The sequence below is a fragment of the Haematobia irritans genome, chromosome 1, assembly GCF_050003625.1.
Source record: "Haematobia irritans isolate KBUSLIRL chromosome 1, ASM5000362v1, whole genome shotgun sequence".
Lineage (NCBI taxonomy): Eukaryota > Metazoa > Arthropoda > Insecta > Diptera > Muscidae > Haematobia > Haematobia irritans.
Window position 1 is genome coordinate 25,160,568 of NC_134397.1, and position 15,155 is coordinate 25,175,722.

Here is a 15,155-nt window from a genome sequence, read left to right on the forward strand (position 1 = left end):
AAATAAAATTTTGACAAAATTTTCTATAGAAATAAAATTTTGACATAATTTTCTATAGAAATAAAATTTTGACAAAATTTTCTATAGAAATAAAATTTTGACAAAATTTTCTATAGAAATAAAATTTTGACAAAATTTTCTATAAAAATAAAATCGTGACAAAATTTTCTATAGAAATAAAATTTTGACAAAATCTTCTATAGAAATAAAATTTTGGTAGATGATTTTTTGCGATATGGACAATTTTTATATGATTGGGGATCGACTATATATAACTATAGACCGATATGAACCAAGTAACAAATTTCAACCGAATCAGATGAGTTTTGCTCCTCTAAGAGCCTCCGGAGGTACAATTTGGGGATCGGTTTATATGGGGGCTATACGTAACCGTGGTCCGATATGGCCCATTTTAAATACCATTCGACCTACATCAATAAGAACTACTTGTGCCAAGTTTCAAGTCGATATCTTGTTTCGTTCGGAAGTTAGTGTGATTTCCACAGACGAGCGGACAGACTGACGGACGTACGGACATAGCTAGATCGACTCAGAATTTCACCACGACCAAGAATATATATACTTTATGGGGTCTTAGACCAATATTTCGATGTGCTACAAACGGAATGACAAAGTTAATATACCCCCCATCCTATGGTGGAGGGTATAAAAAGGCCGATTAAATACGTATATAATTCAGTTTGACATCATTTTCTATAGAAGTAAAATTTTGACAAAATTTTCTATAGAAATAAAATTTTGACAAAATTTTTTAGAGAAATAAAATTTTGACAAAATTTTTTAGAGGAAAAAAATATGACAACATTTTCTATAGAAATGAAATTTTGACAAAATTTTGTATAGAAATACAATTTTGACAAAATTGTCTATAGACATAAAATCGTGCCAAAATTTTCTATAGAAATAAAATTTTGACAAAATTTTCTATAGAAATAAAATTTTGGCAAAATTTTCTATATAAATAAAATCGTGACGAAATTTTCTATAAAAATAAAATTTTGACAAATTTTCTATGGAAATAAAATGTTGACAAAATTTTCTGTAGAAATAAAATTTTGACAAAATTTGTTATAAAAATAAAATTTTGATAATATTTTCTATAGAAATGAAATTTTGGTAGATAATTTTTTGTGATATGGACAATTTTTATGTGATTGGGGATCGACTATATATAACTATAGACCGATATGAACCAAGTAACAGATTTCAACCGAATCAGATGGTCCGATATGGCCCATTTTAAATACCATTCGACCTACATCAATAACAACTACTTCTGCCAAGTTTCAAGTCGATAGCTTGTTTCGTTCGGAAGCTAGTGTGATTTCCACAGACGGACGGACAGTCCGACAGACGGACGGACAGTCCGACAGACGGACGGACAGTCCGACAGACGGACGGACGTACGGACATAGCTAGATCGACTCAGAATTTCACCACGACCCAGAATATATTTTATGGGGTCTTAGACAAATATTTCGATGTGTTACAAACGGAATGACAAAGTTAATATACCCCCCATCCTATGGTGGAGGGTATAAAAAGGCCGATTAAATACGTATATAATTCAGTTTGACAAAATTTTCTATAGAAATAAAATTTTGACAACATTTTCTATAGAAATAAAATTTTGACAAAATTTTCTATAAAAATAAAATCGTGACAAACATTTCTATAGAAATAAAATTTTGACAAAATTTTTTAGAGAAATAAAATTTTTACAAAATTTTTTACAGAAAAAAAATTTTGACAACATTTTCTATAGAAATGAAATTTTGACAAAATTTTGTATAGAAATACAATTTTGACAAAATTGTCTATAGAAATAAAATCGTGGCAAAATTTTCTATAGAAATAAAATTTTGACAAAATTTTCTATAGAAATAAAATTTTGGCAAAATTGTCTATAGAAATAAAATTTTGATAGATTATTTTTGGCGATATGGACCAATTTTGGCATGATTGTAGAGACCATTTACTTACACCACGTACCAAATTTCAACCGGATCGGATGAATTAGCGTGATTTCCATAGACGGACGGACAGCCGGACAGATGGACGGACGTACCGATATAGCTAGATCGACACAGAATTTCACCACGATCCAGAATATATATACTTATGGGGTCTTAGACCAATATTTCGATGTGTTACATAATAATTCAGTTTGACAAAATTTTCTATAGAAATAAAATTTTGACAAAATTTTTTTGAGAAATAAAATTTTGAAAAAATTTTTTAGAGAAAAAAAATGTTGACAAAATTTTTTAGAGAAGAAAAATTATGACAAATTATTCTATAGAAATGAAATCTTGACAAAAATTTTTATAGAAATGAATTTTTGGCAAAATTTTCTATTGAAATAAAATTTTGACAAAATTTTCTGTAGAAATAAAATGTTGACAAAATTTTCTATAAAAATAAAATCTTGACAAAATTTTATATAGAAATAAAATTTTGACAAAATTTTCTATAGTAATAAAATTTTTACAATTTTTTTTATAGAAATAAAATCTTGACAAAATTTTATATAGAAATAAAATTTTGACAAAAATTTCTATAGTAATAAAATTTTGACAAATTTTTTTATAGAAATAAAATTTTGGTAGATTATTTTTTGCGATATGGACCAATTTATGTGTGATTGGAGATCGAATATACTTACAACACGCACCAAATTTCTACCAGATCGCAGGTTAAATCTGGGGATCGTTTTATATGGGGCTTTATAGAACTATAGGCCGATATGTACCAATTTTTGCATGGTTGTTAGAGGTCACATACTAACACCACTTACAAACTTTGAACCTGATCAGATGAATTTTTCTCCTCCAAGAGGGAGCCTCTGGGGATCGGTTTATATGGGGGCTATATATAATTATGGACCGATATGGACCAATTTTTGCATGGTTGTTAGTGGCCACATACTAACACCACGTACAAACTTTGAACCGGATTGGATGATATTTGCTTCTCTTAGAGGATCGGCAAGCCAAATCTGGGGATCGGTTTATATGGGGGCTATATGTAATTATGGGCCGATATGAACCAATTTTTGCTTGGTAGTTAGAGACCATATACTTAGAACATGTAAAAATTTTCAGCCATATCGGATGAAATATGCTTCTCTTAGAGGCTCCGCAAGCCAAATCTGGGGGTCCGTTTATATGGGGGCTGTACCTAATAGTGGACCGATATGGCCCATTTGCAATACCATCCGACCTACGTCAGTAACTACAACTACTTGAGCCAAGTTTCAAGTCGATAGCTTGTTTCGTTCGGAAGTTAGCGTGATGTCAACAGACGGACGGACGAAAATGCTTAGATCGACTCAGAATTTCACCACGACCCAGAATATATATACTTTATGGGGTCTTAGAGCAATATTTCGATGTGTTATAAACGGAATGACAAAGTTAATATACCCCCCATCCTATGGCGGAGGGTATAATAATTGGATGAATTAATTTCGTCAGTGAAGTCCAAAAAATTTCCCTGTGTGTATATGTTATATAATTTTAATAAGAGGTATATTTCTAAATTAAAGCACAGTATTGAAATTTTAAATTTGTATGGCAATATTCAAAATAATTCACAAATAGTATATAGAAGGAATTTGTTTAAGGAAAGTTTGCATAAATTTTAATATAACTTTTTTGAATATGAACAAAACGCGTACATTAATTGTTTTATTTCTATAGGAAAACAGAATGCGTGAGTTTCTAGGTCTGTAGTGAATTTACTCTTTTTGAACCGCATTTTAAAGGAAAATATCCGTCGAATTATTCGTGGTTATGTAATTTAAGGAGAATGTATCGGCTTTTATTGATTCCAGTGGGATTTGTTCGATTGTCAAGAACTCATATAAAAAAATTGCAAATTTAAATTACTACAAATTTTCACAAATATGCACTTTGATAATCCAGTGTTCAGTCATTGTATCACACAATGGCCAGGTCACGCAATTGCTTAAACTTTCCTATCTCATTGTGTTAAATTATATGGCATAATTTGTGTGACAACTTATTCGAGTATAATTGATCAAAATCACGTACATTTTGTACATTGTGTTTATCTATGGTATTTAATATAAAATAAATGAAATTAAAGATTTCCAATTCATCACATTAACCATAGCTTTATATTTAAATTAAAATGTTTGCATAACGCAAATAGAAAATATATAATCTTTTTGCCAATATGATGAAAAAAGAGCGTTTCGTTAATTGGAAAAAATTTCGTGAAAATTTTTTCTGTGCACAAAAAAGTATATAAACCGTGGATCGGTTTATATGGGGGCTATATCTAATTATGGCCCTATACAGACCAATTTTAGCATGAATGTTAGAGACCATAGACTAACATCACATACCCAATTTCAACCGAAACGGATGAAATTTGCTCCTCCAAGAGGATCCGCAATCAAAATATAAGTATCATTTTATATGGGGGCTATATATAATTATGGACCGATATGGACCAATTTTTGCATGGGTGTTAGAAGTCATATACTAACACCACGTACCAACTTTCAACCAGATCTGATGAAATTTGCTTTACTAGGAAAGTGTCCGCAAGCCAAATCTGGGGGTCGGTTTTTATGGGGGCTATATGTAAACGTGGTCCGATATGGCCCATTTGCAATACCATCCGACCTACATTATTAAAAACTATTTGTGCCAAGTTTCAAGTCGATAGCTTGATTCGTTCGGAAGTTAGCGTGATTTCCACAGACGGGCGGGCAGCCGGACGGACGGACGGACGGACGGACTGACAAAGCTGGATCGACTCAGAATTTCACTACGACCCAGAATATATATACTTTATGGGGTCTTAGACCAATATTTCGATGTGTTACAAACGGAAAGACAAAGTTATTATACCTTCCATCCTATGGTGGAGGGTATAAAAATAAGCATGACTTTAAAGGGTTAATTAAATCAGTTAAACAATTAATTGAGTTTTGTAATCGACAACGATAAAAATTTTTAATTAAATTAATTGTTTAAAAAAACCTCGAAAATTTTCATTCCATTTTCTTAATTAACTTTATGTTCATAGTTTAAAAATATTTCTAATTAAATTCTATCAGTCTCTTCTTAATTGACTTTTTGTTTTTATTTTGATTTAAAAAAATGATTGTATCAATTATTTGTTTTATTAAAATTAAAAAAAAAATCAATCATTGACCAATTGACTTAATGTTTAAAATTTGATTATAAAGTTAATTGTATGAATTGACTTTTTAATTGGATATATTTTGGTGATATTTTTTTTCTGTGTATAAGATATCTAAATCTCAGCGGAAAACCACTGTCACAATTCAGAAATTGTACCATGCAAAATGTACTAAATTGAAGCGTTGTTGGAGTGCCTTTACTAAGCGGATATTTTGAAACAAATTAGCGTAGCTAATAAGACAATAATATTGCTTTTAGATCTATGCATTTATTAATTGTCAATTTGTTTAAAAAATGGTCACAGATCACTCAGAATGTCCCTATCGCTACAAAATCCACAACGGATTTTTTCGTGATGCTGATGTTTTATATTTGAGACATTATATTTTGAAAGATATCTGAAACTATCACTTTATTCCATATTGAATTTCCACAATTTTTCCACTATATAACTTTCACAATTTTTAAGCGTACTAACAATGTTTTCAGATTTGATTTTTGATTTTCTTTAAAAAATTTATAAATATTTATAAATTTATTAAATATAAAAATTTCTCTTTTTCTAACAGTGGTGGCAAAATACTTTAAAATTTTTATGGTACATTTGGAAAAGTTGGAAAATATATATAATGAAAGTTTTGTTAAACTTCCACTTCTATAAAAGTTTCTGTCAAATTTGTATTTTTACTCAAAATTTTATTCCTATTTTAGCAAAAATTTTATTTCTATAGAATATATAATATATATTCTATAGAATATTTTGACAAAATTGTATTTCTATCGAAAATCGAAAACATTTTTTTTCTTAGAAAAATTTTATTTCTATAGAAAAATTTTTCCAAAAATTTTATTTCTAGAGAAAGATTTCCTCAAAATATTATTTCTATAGAAAATTTTCTCAAAATTTTATTTCTATAATTTTTTTCACAAAATTTTATTTCTATGGTACATTTGGAAAAGTTGGAAAATATATATAATGAAAGTTTTGTAAAACTTCCACTTCTATAAAAATTTCTGTCAAATTTTTATTTTTACTCAAAATTCTGTCAATATTTTATTTGTATCAAAAACTTTGTCAAAATTGTATTCCTATAGAAAATTTTAGCAAAAATCTTATTTCTGTAGTATTTTTTGTCAAAATTGTATTTCTATCGAAAATCGAAAACATTTTTACTTAGAAAATTTTTCTCAAAACTTTATTTCTATAGAAAATTTTCATTTCCAGAGATTTCTATGGAAAATTTTCTCAAAATTTTATTTCTATAGAAAATTTTCTCAAAATTTTATTTCTATAGAAAATTTCCTCAAAATTTTATTTCTATAATTTTTTTCACAAAATTTTATTTCTATATTTTTTATGGTACATTTGGAAATGTTGGAAAATATATATAATGAAAGTTTTGTAAAACTTCCACTTCTATAAAAATTTCTGTCAAATTTGTATTTCTACTCAAAATTCTGTCAATATTTTATTTGTATCAAAAACTTTGTCAAAATTGTATTCCTATAGAAAATTTTAGCAAAAATCTTATTTCTATAGAATATTTTGACAAAATTGTATTTCTATCGAAAATCGAAAACATTTTTACTTAGAAAATTTTTCTCAAAATTTTATTTCTATAGAAAAATTTCATTTCCAGAGATTTCTATGGAAAATTTTCTCAAAATTTTATTTCTATAGAAAATTTTCTCAAAATTTTATTTCTATAGAAAATTTCCTCAAAATTTTATTTCTATAATTTTTTTCACAAAATTTTATTTCTATATTTTTTATGGTACATTTGGAAAAGTTGGAAAATATATATAATGAAAGTTTTGTAAAACTTCCACTTCTATAAAAATTTCTGTCAAATTTGTATTTCTACTCAAAATTCTGTCAATATTTTATTTGTATCAAAAACTTTGTCAAAATTGTATTCCTATAGAAAATTTTAGCAAAAATCTTATTTCTGTAGTATTTTTTGTCAAAATTGTATTTCTATCGAAAATCGAAAACATTTTTACTTAGAAAATTTTTCTCAAAACTTTATTTCTATAGAAAATTTTCTCAAAATTTTATTTCTATAATTTTTTTCACAAAATTTTAAAATTATATTTTATAGAAAATTTTGTCAAAATTTTCACATTTTTGTGGTACATTGTTATAGAGTCCATGGCAGCGATGGGGATAAAATCGAGCTGTATATAATTATCTTTCGTAATTAAATACACTAAAACAAGTATATACAGCCGTAAGTTCGGCCAGGCCGAAGCTTATGAACCCTCTACCATGGATTGCGTAGAAACTTCTACTGAAGACTGTCATCCACAATCGAATTACTTGGGTTGCGGTAACACTTGCCGATGGCAAGGTATCTTAAAACTTCCTTATAAAACTTATATATTAAACTAAAATAGGCCGATTAAATACGTATATAATTAAGTTTAAAGTTTCTATAGAAATAAAATTTGGAAAAAATTTTCTATATAAATAAAACCTTGACAAAATTTTCTATAGAAATAAAATTTTAACAAAATTTTCTTTAGAAATAAAATTTTGACAAAATTTTCTATAGAAATAAAATTTTGACAAAATTTTCTATAGAAATAAAATTTTAACAAAATTTTCTTTAGAAATAAAATTTTGACAAAATTTTCTATAGAAATAAAATTTTGACAAAATTTTCTATAGAAATAACGTTTTGACAATGTTTTCTATAAAAATAAAATTTTGGTAGATTATTTTTGGCTCGAGTGGCAACCATGAATATGAACCGATATGGACCATTTTTTTGTGTGATTGGGGATCGGCAATATATAACTATAGACCGATATGGACCAATTTTGGCATGGATATTAGCGGCCTTATACTAACACCACATTGCAAATTTCAACCGGATCGGATGAAATTTGCTTCTCTTAGAGCAATCGCAAGCCAAATTTGGGGGTCCGTTTATATGGGGGCTATACGTAAAAGTGGACCGATATGGACCAATTTTTGCATGGTTGTTAGAGACCATATACTAACACCACGGATCGGATGAAATTTGCTTCTCTTAGAACAATCGCAAGCCAAATTTGGGGGTCCGTTTATATTTGCAATACCATCCGACTTGTGCCAAGATTCAAGTCGATAGCTTGTTTCGTTCGGAAGTTAGCGTGATTTCAACAGACGGACGGACATGCTCAGATCGACTCAGAATTTCACCACGACCCAGAATATATATACTTTATGGGGTCTTAGAGCAATATTTCGATGTGTTACAAACGGAATGACAAAGTTAATATAGCCCCATCCTATGGTGAAGGGTATAAAAAATGCTGGCCGGATACTGATCCTGAAGTCGAATCTGAAATGTACCCAGCAAAAAAAAATTGAAGTTCTTCCAAAGGCACAACTTTAAAAGCACTTCCAGAAGATGCACTCCCTATGATGTTCTTTATTTTAACTACCCAGGAAGTTCGTTTAAATCATTTTTTATAACTTGTTTTTTCATACTTTTAATGGGTAATTTTAACTTTTTTTGTTTCAAATAGGTTAAAAACAGAGTAAGAATTAATAAAATGGTACAAATCATTTAAATTTTGTCGAAAGAAATGCTAAATCCAATCTGAAAAATTGTGAATTTTTTAAAATATTTGAGGTCGAACGTTTCCGACAAGAGTTAGAATCCATTAAAAATTATAAAAAATTATAATAATTATTTATTTGACAAAATGTCACAGAATTTTTTAATCTACATCCAAAACATTGAATTCGGATCACACCTAAAGAAGTGATGCAAATTCAGTGCAACGACTGTTGAAATCGCCTCTGCGTCAATTTTGCACCACTTCCGGATCCAATACGAACATTTTCATTACTTTTTTGGCGACGCTTTTTTTGCTGGGTATATATAGTTACTGGCTAAATCAGATTCAGTATTGATAAATGTGATATTCCTTGGTTTTCTAGAGGATATTATACTTTTCTAACTCAAATCATTTAGAAAAAGGAACGAAAGAAATTGGAAACAATTGAGTCTTTCAGGTGCTTGAAAATTAGATTATAAATAAATACGGACCATTTCTATACCTTAATATTATATGAAATATGTTTATTTGAAATATAAATACCAGTAATATGGGCCTTAGATAAGGTCTGGGCCCATTTTATTGGTATTGATAGACTTCTTTGTTGTTCGCCACTTCCATAACTCTCGTTTTCCTACTGCTCACTCACTGACTTTTGTAATAAAATTCAAAATAAGTAATATTAAAAATATATACATTTATTACATTTTGATTTTTAAAATAATAATTATGTTTTCAACAGAAATTATTTTTAAGTTCAGATCAATCACAATAAGTACAATAAATTATTTGCTAAGCAATATGGCATCTCAGTTGTCATAACAAACCAAAGATAATTGAGAAGAAGATGCAGTCTTGTCATAGCAAAACTGAAGCACCAGAGGACTCTGCCAACAAAATATCATAAAGTTTGCGTCGACGTGTCTCTCAAATGTACTGCAGTTTGCGTCGGAAAATATCATAACATTTGTGTTTTTCATAAATTTCTGAATAAAAACCCACAAAAGCAATACCAAAACGATTGTAGAAAATTAAAATAAAACGTATGTGTATTTTAAAGCAAATATTCATTATGGTTTTATGTGAATATTGCCGTTTTAAATTTATTCCTGGGCAGAGCTGCTTTGGAAAAAATTGACAAATAAAATAATTTTTTTCTCATAGCCCTCTACACCTTGACATGTGTTTTCTCTTTATAAGAGCACAATGCTTAATCTTGTTATACTCAATTATCTTTGTAACAAACAGAGAAAATTAATACTAAATAATGTTTCCATTCAATTAAATGTTTGACAGACAATTTGATGCTTCTATAACCAGTGCTTCATACCCAATGCCTTCAATATCAAAACGCTTCGATTGTTGAATGACATTCATTTTCGCCGCAAAAGAGTCCATAACTTTCTCTTGTTTTCTCTGCTCTCTGTAACAAATAATCTTCTCATGTGGCATCATGGCTCTTTTTCGATATGCCACCGCTATTTATTTATTTCCTGGCGCTCTTTTTTTTTTGTTTTGTGTATATTGGGCATCCAGTTCATATTTGATATCAGACAAGAGAGTAAAACGTTGTCAGTTTAGAATTAAGAATCATTGGCAATTAATGGAAAAGAGTGGTGGAAATTAAATTTCAATCAATAAAAAACTCATCAAGTATTGGTCCCAAAAAGAGTGAATAAATAAAACTGAATTGAACATTTTAATTAATAATATCTTGTTAAAATTTCTTTTTATAATTTTTTTGCATCTATTAATATGTTGAAATTAATATACATATATTTTTAGATATATTTAATTTTTGTGTATTTATTATAATATATAATAAAAACAAAAAAAAAATGAGGAAAGAATTTTTGTATACTCAGATAAATAAATATTGTTTTTAGCATTTGACACTTGAAGTAACACCAAATTAATGAACCGTTATAAAATATGGTCAAATTAGTGAGCCATTTGATAAGTATTTTGTTTTGAATTAAAATGTTTGTTTACATTTTAAACAAAAGTTTTTTTATTACTTTATTTCAAACTGTAGTACACAATATTATGTTATGATTTATTTCTAATCTTAAACAACTACAAAAATTCAAAGCCTCGAAACACATTTAGTACGCTATAGTAGGCCAAACAACATCTTACCATTGAAGGAACTATTAACTCTGAAAGTATAAAGAATTTGCATACAAATTATACTAGATAAATTTATCTTTGTATAGAATATACTACAGAATATATTATAAAAAAAATTGTCAAAATTTTATTCAATTCTATATTTTTTTAAATTTTAATTTCCATCGAAATGTTTCTCAAAATTTTATTCCTATAGAAAATTTTCTCAAAATTTTATTTCTATACAAAATATTCTAAAAATTTTATTCCCATAGAAATTGTTCTCAAATTTGTATTTCTATAGAAAATTTTGTCAAAATTTTATTTCCATAGAAATTTTTCTCAACATTTTATTTCTATAGAAAATTTTTCTCAACATTTTATTTTAACAAAAAATTTTCTCAAAGTTTTATTTCTATTAAAAATTTCTCCTAATTTTATATCTATAGAAAATTTTGCCAAAATTTTATTTTTTCCAAAAATTTTCTCAAAGTTTTATTTCTATAAAAATCTTCTCAAAATGTTATTTTTCTAAAAAAAAAAAAAGTTCTCAAAACTGTATTTCTATAGAAAATTTTCTCCACATTTTATTTCTTCAAAAAATTTTGTCAAAATTTTATTTCTACAAAAAATTTTCTCAAAGTTTTATTTCTATTAAAAATTTTCTCAAAATTATATTTATATAAAAAATTTTCTCTACATTTTATATTTATAGAAAATTTTGTCAAAATTTTATTTAAAAAAAAACTTTTTTAATGTTTTATTTCTATTAAAAATCATCTCAAAATTTTATTTTTCTAAAAAAAATTACAAAAATTTTATTTCTTTAAAAAATTTTATCAAAATTTTATTTCTATAAAAAAAATTTCTCAAAATTTTAATTCAATAAAAAAAAATTAAAAAATTTTAATTCTATAGAAAATGTTCTCAACAATTTTTTTCAAAATTTTGTTAAAATTTTAGTTCTACAAAAAAAAAATCTCAAAGTTTTATTTCTATTAAAAATTTTCTCAATGAGTTATTTCTTTTCTCAATATTTTATTTCTGTAAAAAAAATTCTAAAAATGTTTTTTCTCGAAAAAAAATCTTCTCAAAATTTTATTCCCATAGAAAATTTACTCAAAATTTTATTGCCATAACAAATTTTCTCAAAATTTTATTTCTTCAGAGTATATTCTCACAATTTCATTTATCATTGTGAGGTACGCTTGCTAAATGCAATGGTGCTGACTCCTGTTGAAATGTCCATGGTCTGCCGTCGAAATGTTTTATTTCTATAGAAAAATTTCTCAAAATTTTGATTCTATACAAAATATTCTCTCAGTTTCATTTCTATAAAATTTTCTCAAAACTTAATACATATAGAAAATTTTCTCAAAATTTTATTTCTATATAAAATTTTCTCAAAAGTTATTTCAATACAAAATTTTCTTAAAATGTCATTTCTATAAAAATTTTTCTCAAAATTGTATTTCTATAGAAAATTTTCTCAATATTTTATTTCTATAGAAAATTTTCTCAAAATTTTATTTCTATACAAGGTTAGGTTAGGTTAGGTTAGGTGGCAGCCCGATGTATCAGGCTCACATAGACTATTCAGTCCATTGTGATATCACATTGGTGAACTTCTCTCTTATCACTGAGTGCTGCCCGATTCTATGTTAAGCTCAATGACAAGGGACCTCCTTTTTATAGCCGAGTCCGAACGGCGTTCCACATTACAGTGAAACCACTTAGAGAAGTTTTGAAACCCTCAGAAATGTCACCAGCATTATTGAGGTGGGATAATCCACCGCTGAAAAACTTTTTGGTGTTCGGTCGAAGCAGGAATCCAACCCACGACCTTGTGTATGCAAGGCGGGCATGCTAACCATTGCACCACGGTGGCTCTATACAAAATTTTTTGCACAATTTTATTTCTTTCAATTTTCATAGTTCGGTCCTCAAAGTAATGCCAGATGTGCCTAACGTAGTGGATTACACCCTGGCAAAACCACTTTTCGACAAAAAGTTTGAAACTCTAATTCCCAACAGTGGTGTACACAGACCCCGGGGAATAAAAGATATATAGATTTCTATACTGATGGCTCCAAATTGAATGGACAAGTGGGGTTCGGAGTATATTCTAAAGATCTGGAAATTCGAATAGCGAAAAGATTACCTAATCACTGTAGTGTTTTCAAGGCTGAAATATTGGCAATAAGAGAGGTGGTGAATTGGCTGAGAAGTAATGTTCCAACAAATGTTGGCATTAATATATACTCAGACAGTCAACCTGCAATAAAATCCTTGGACTCCGTGTTCCTTAACTCAAAAACGGCCATAGACTGCCGCAAATCTCTCAACGAGATGGCTGAGCAGTACAATATTCACCTAATATGGGTGCCTGGTCATAGGAACATACCGGGGAACTGTGAAGCAGATGTGTTAGCAAGGCTAGGAACTACCTTACATATTCCAGGGGAACTAGAATCTGTTGGTATGCCTCTGGCCACCTGCAAGCTCTTACTGCGTGAGAAGGCTGTTATGATGGCCAATATTCGATGGGAAAATTGCAAGGGTTGTAACGACACCAAGCAAATGTGGCCCCATTTAAACTTAAACCGCACACTAGATATGCTAGTGTTCTCAAGGCGTCAGATAGCACTCCTAATATCTGCTATAACGGGTCGCTGCCTGATAGGCGAATTTGCAAAAACTATAGGTGCGAAGTATAATGACTATTGTATAAGCTGTCATGACGTGGAGGAAAAGGAATCAATTAAACACCTCTTGTGTGAGTGTCCTGCTTTTTGTGTAAGGCGTAAGCGAATTTTAGGAGCATATAGCTTTAGATTACTGGCTGACCTGGAAAACGTTAACTTAAGCAGTTTGTTAATGTTTTTGGAGCAATCTGGTTGGTTCCACAAAAGTAAATAATAGAGAAGGTTCAGTGGTTAAGACTAGAAGTGCCCATATGTAATAGGTACTTTTAGTTAAATGTGGTATCACAATGGACTGAATAGTCTAAGTGAGCCTGAAATTTAATCGGGCTGCCACTTTAACCTAACCTAACCTTCTTTCAATTTTTCTATATACAATTTTTCTCAAAACTTAATACATATATAAAATGGTCTCAAACTTTTATTTCTATACAAAATTTCCTCAAATGTTATTTCTATACAAAATTTTCTTAAAATGTCATTTCTATAAAAATTTTTCTCAAAAATGTATTTCCATAGAAAATTTTCTCAATATTTTATTTCTTGGGAAAATTTCCCAAAATTTTATTTCTATTAAAAATTTTCTCAAAATTTTATTTCTATAAAGAATTTTCTGAAAAATGTATTTCTGTAACAAATTTTCTAATAAAATTTATTTATCATTGTGAGGTAGATATGAAGCCACAAAACTGCTTGATTCATCTACTACTTCATACAATCTGGATGCTTTTTAAATGAAGGGTATAAAATATCCGACTATACTCAGACTGAACCGGCTTCTTTATTTATTTTATGTTTCACGAAATTAGTATCAAATTTGTTTATTATTTAAAATTTAAGCTTTCTTAACCTTCGACAAAATACTTTTACTTTCTACGTATAAGTTGACTGAAGTAGAAAACCTGATCTCTAAATTCACGATCTTTACATATGGCAGATATTTAGTACGTTTTTCGACCTCACATCAAATATAGTAGCTTCAAAACCGGCAAATTCAGTAGATGTGGCGAACAAATTTACATTATTCAATACATTTGTTTTCAGTTCACTATGAATTTTGTTTGAACAAATTTATATTTGTTTTAATTCAAGTATAACTTCTTCACAATTGGTATATCAAGGGGAATTGTGGTTTCAGAGAGAAATACATAGCTCAAATAATTGAGAAATTTCAAGTGAATAAGTAAGTGATTAATTGTAGCGGAATATTTCGTTTTGGGATATTTCGATTTGAACTTCCTGCTCCATGTTAACAAGTGATGTCAAATATTTGAAAAAATAAACAAAAATATATTCATCTGTTTTGTGTTTTCAACTGTTTTGAATATTGACAAAAATCACCTTTATATTTTTTAACACTCAATGTTTTTAGAAGTGTAAAATAATAACTGTGAAGTGAAATAAAGACTTAAAATGACTAGAATCAGGAAATACCAACAAGTAAAAGTAATTTTCAATATAAATAAAATTTTGACAATATTCAATTCCAATGGATTTCCTATGTTGCTATTAAAATATTTTGGGTAATCGACAAAGTATTTTCGTATTTTGTCAATAGATGTTATTGGAGTCTTCCAAGACCAATGCTACT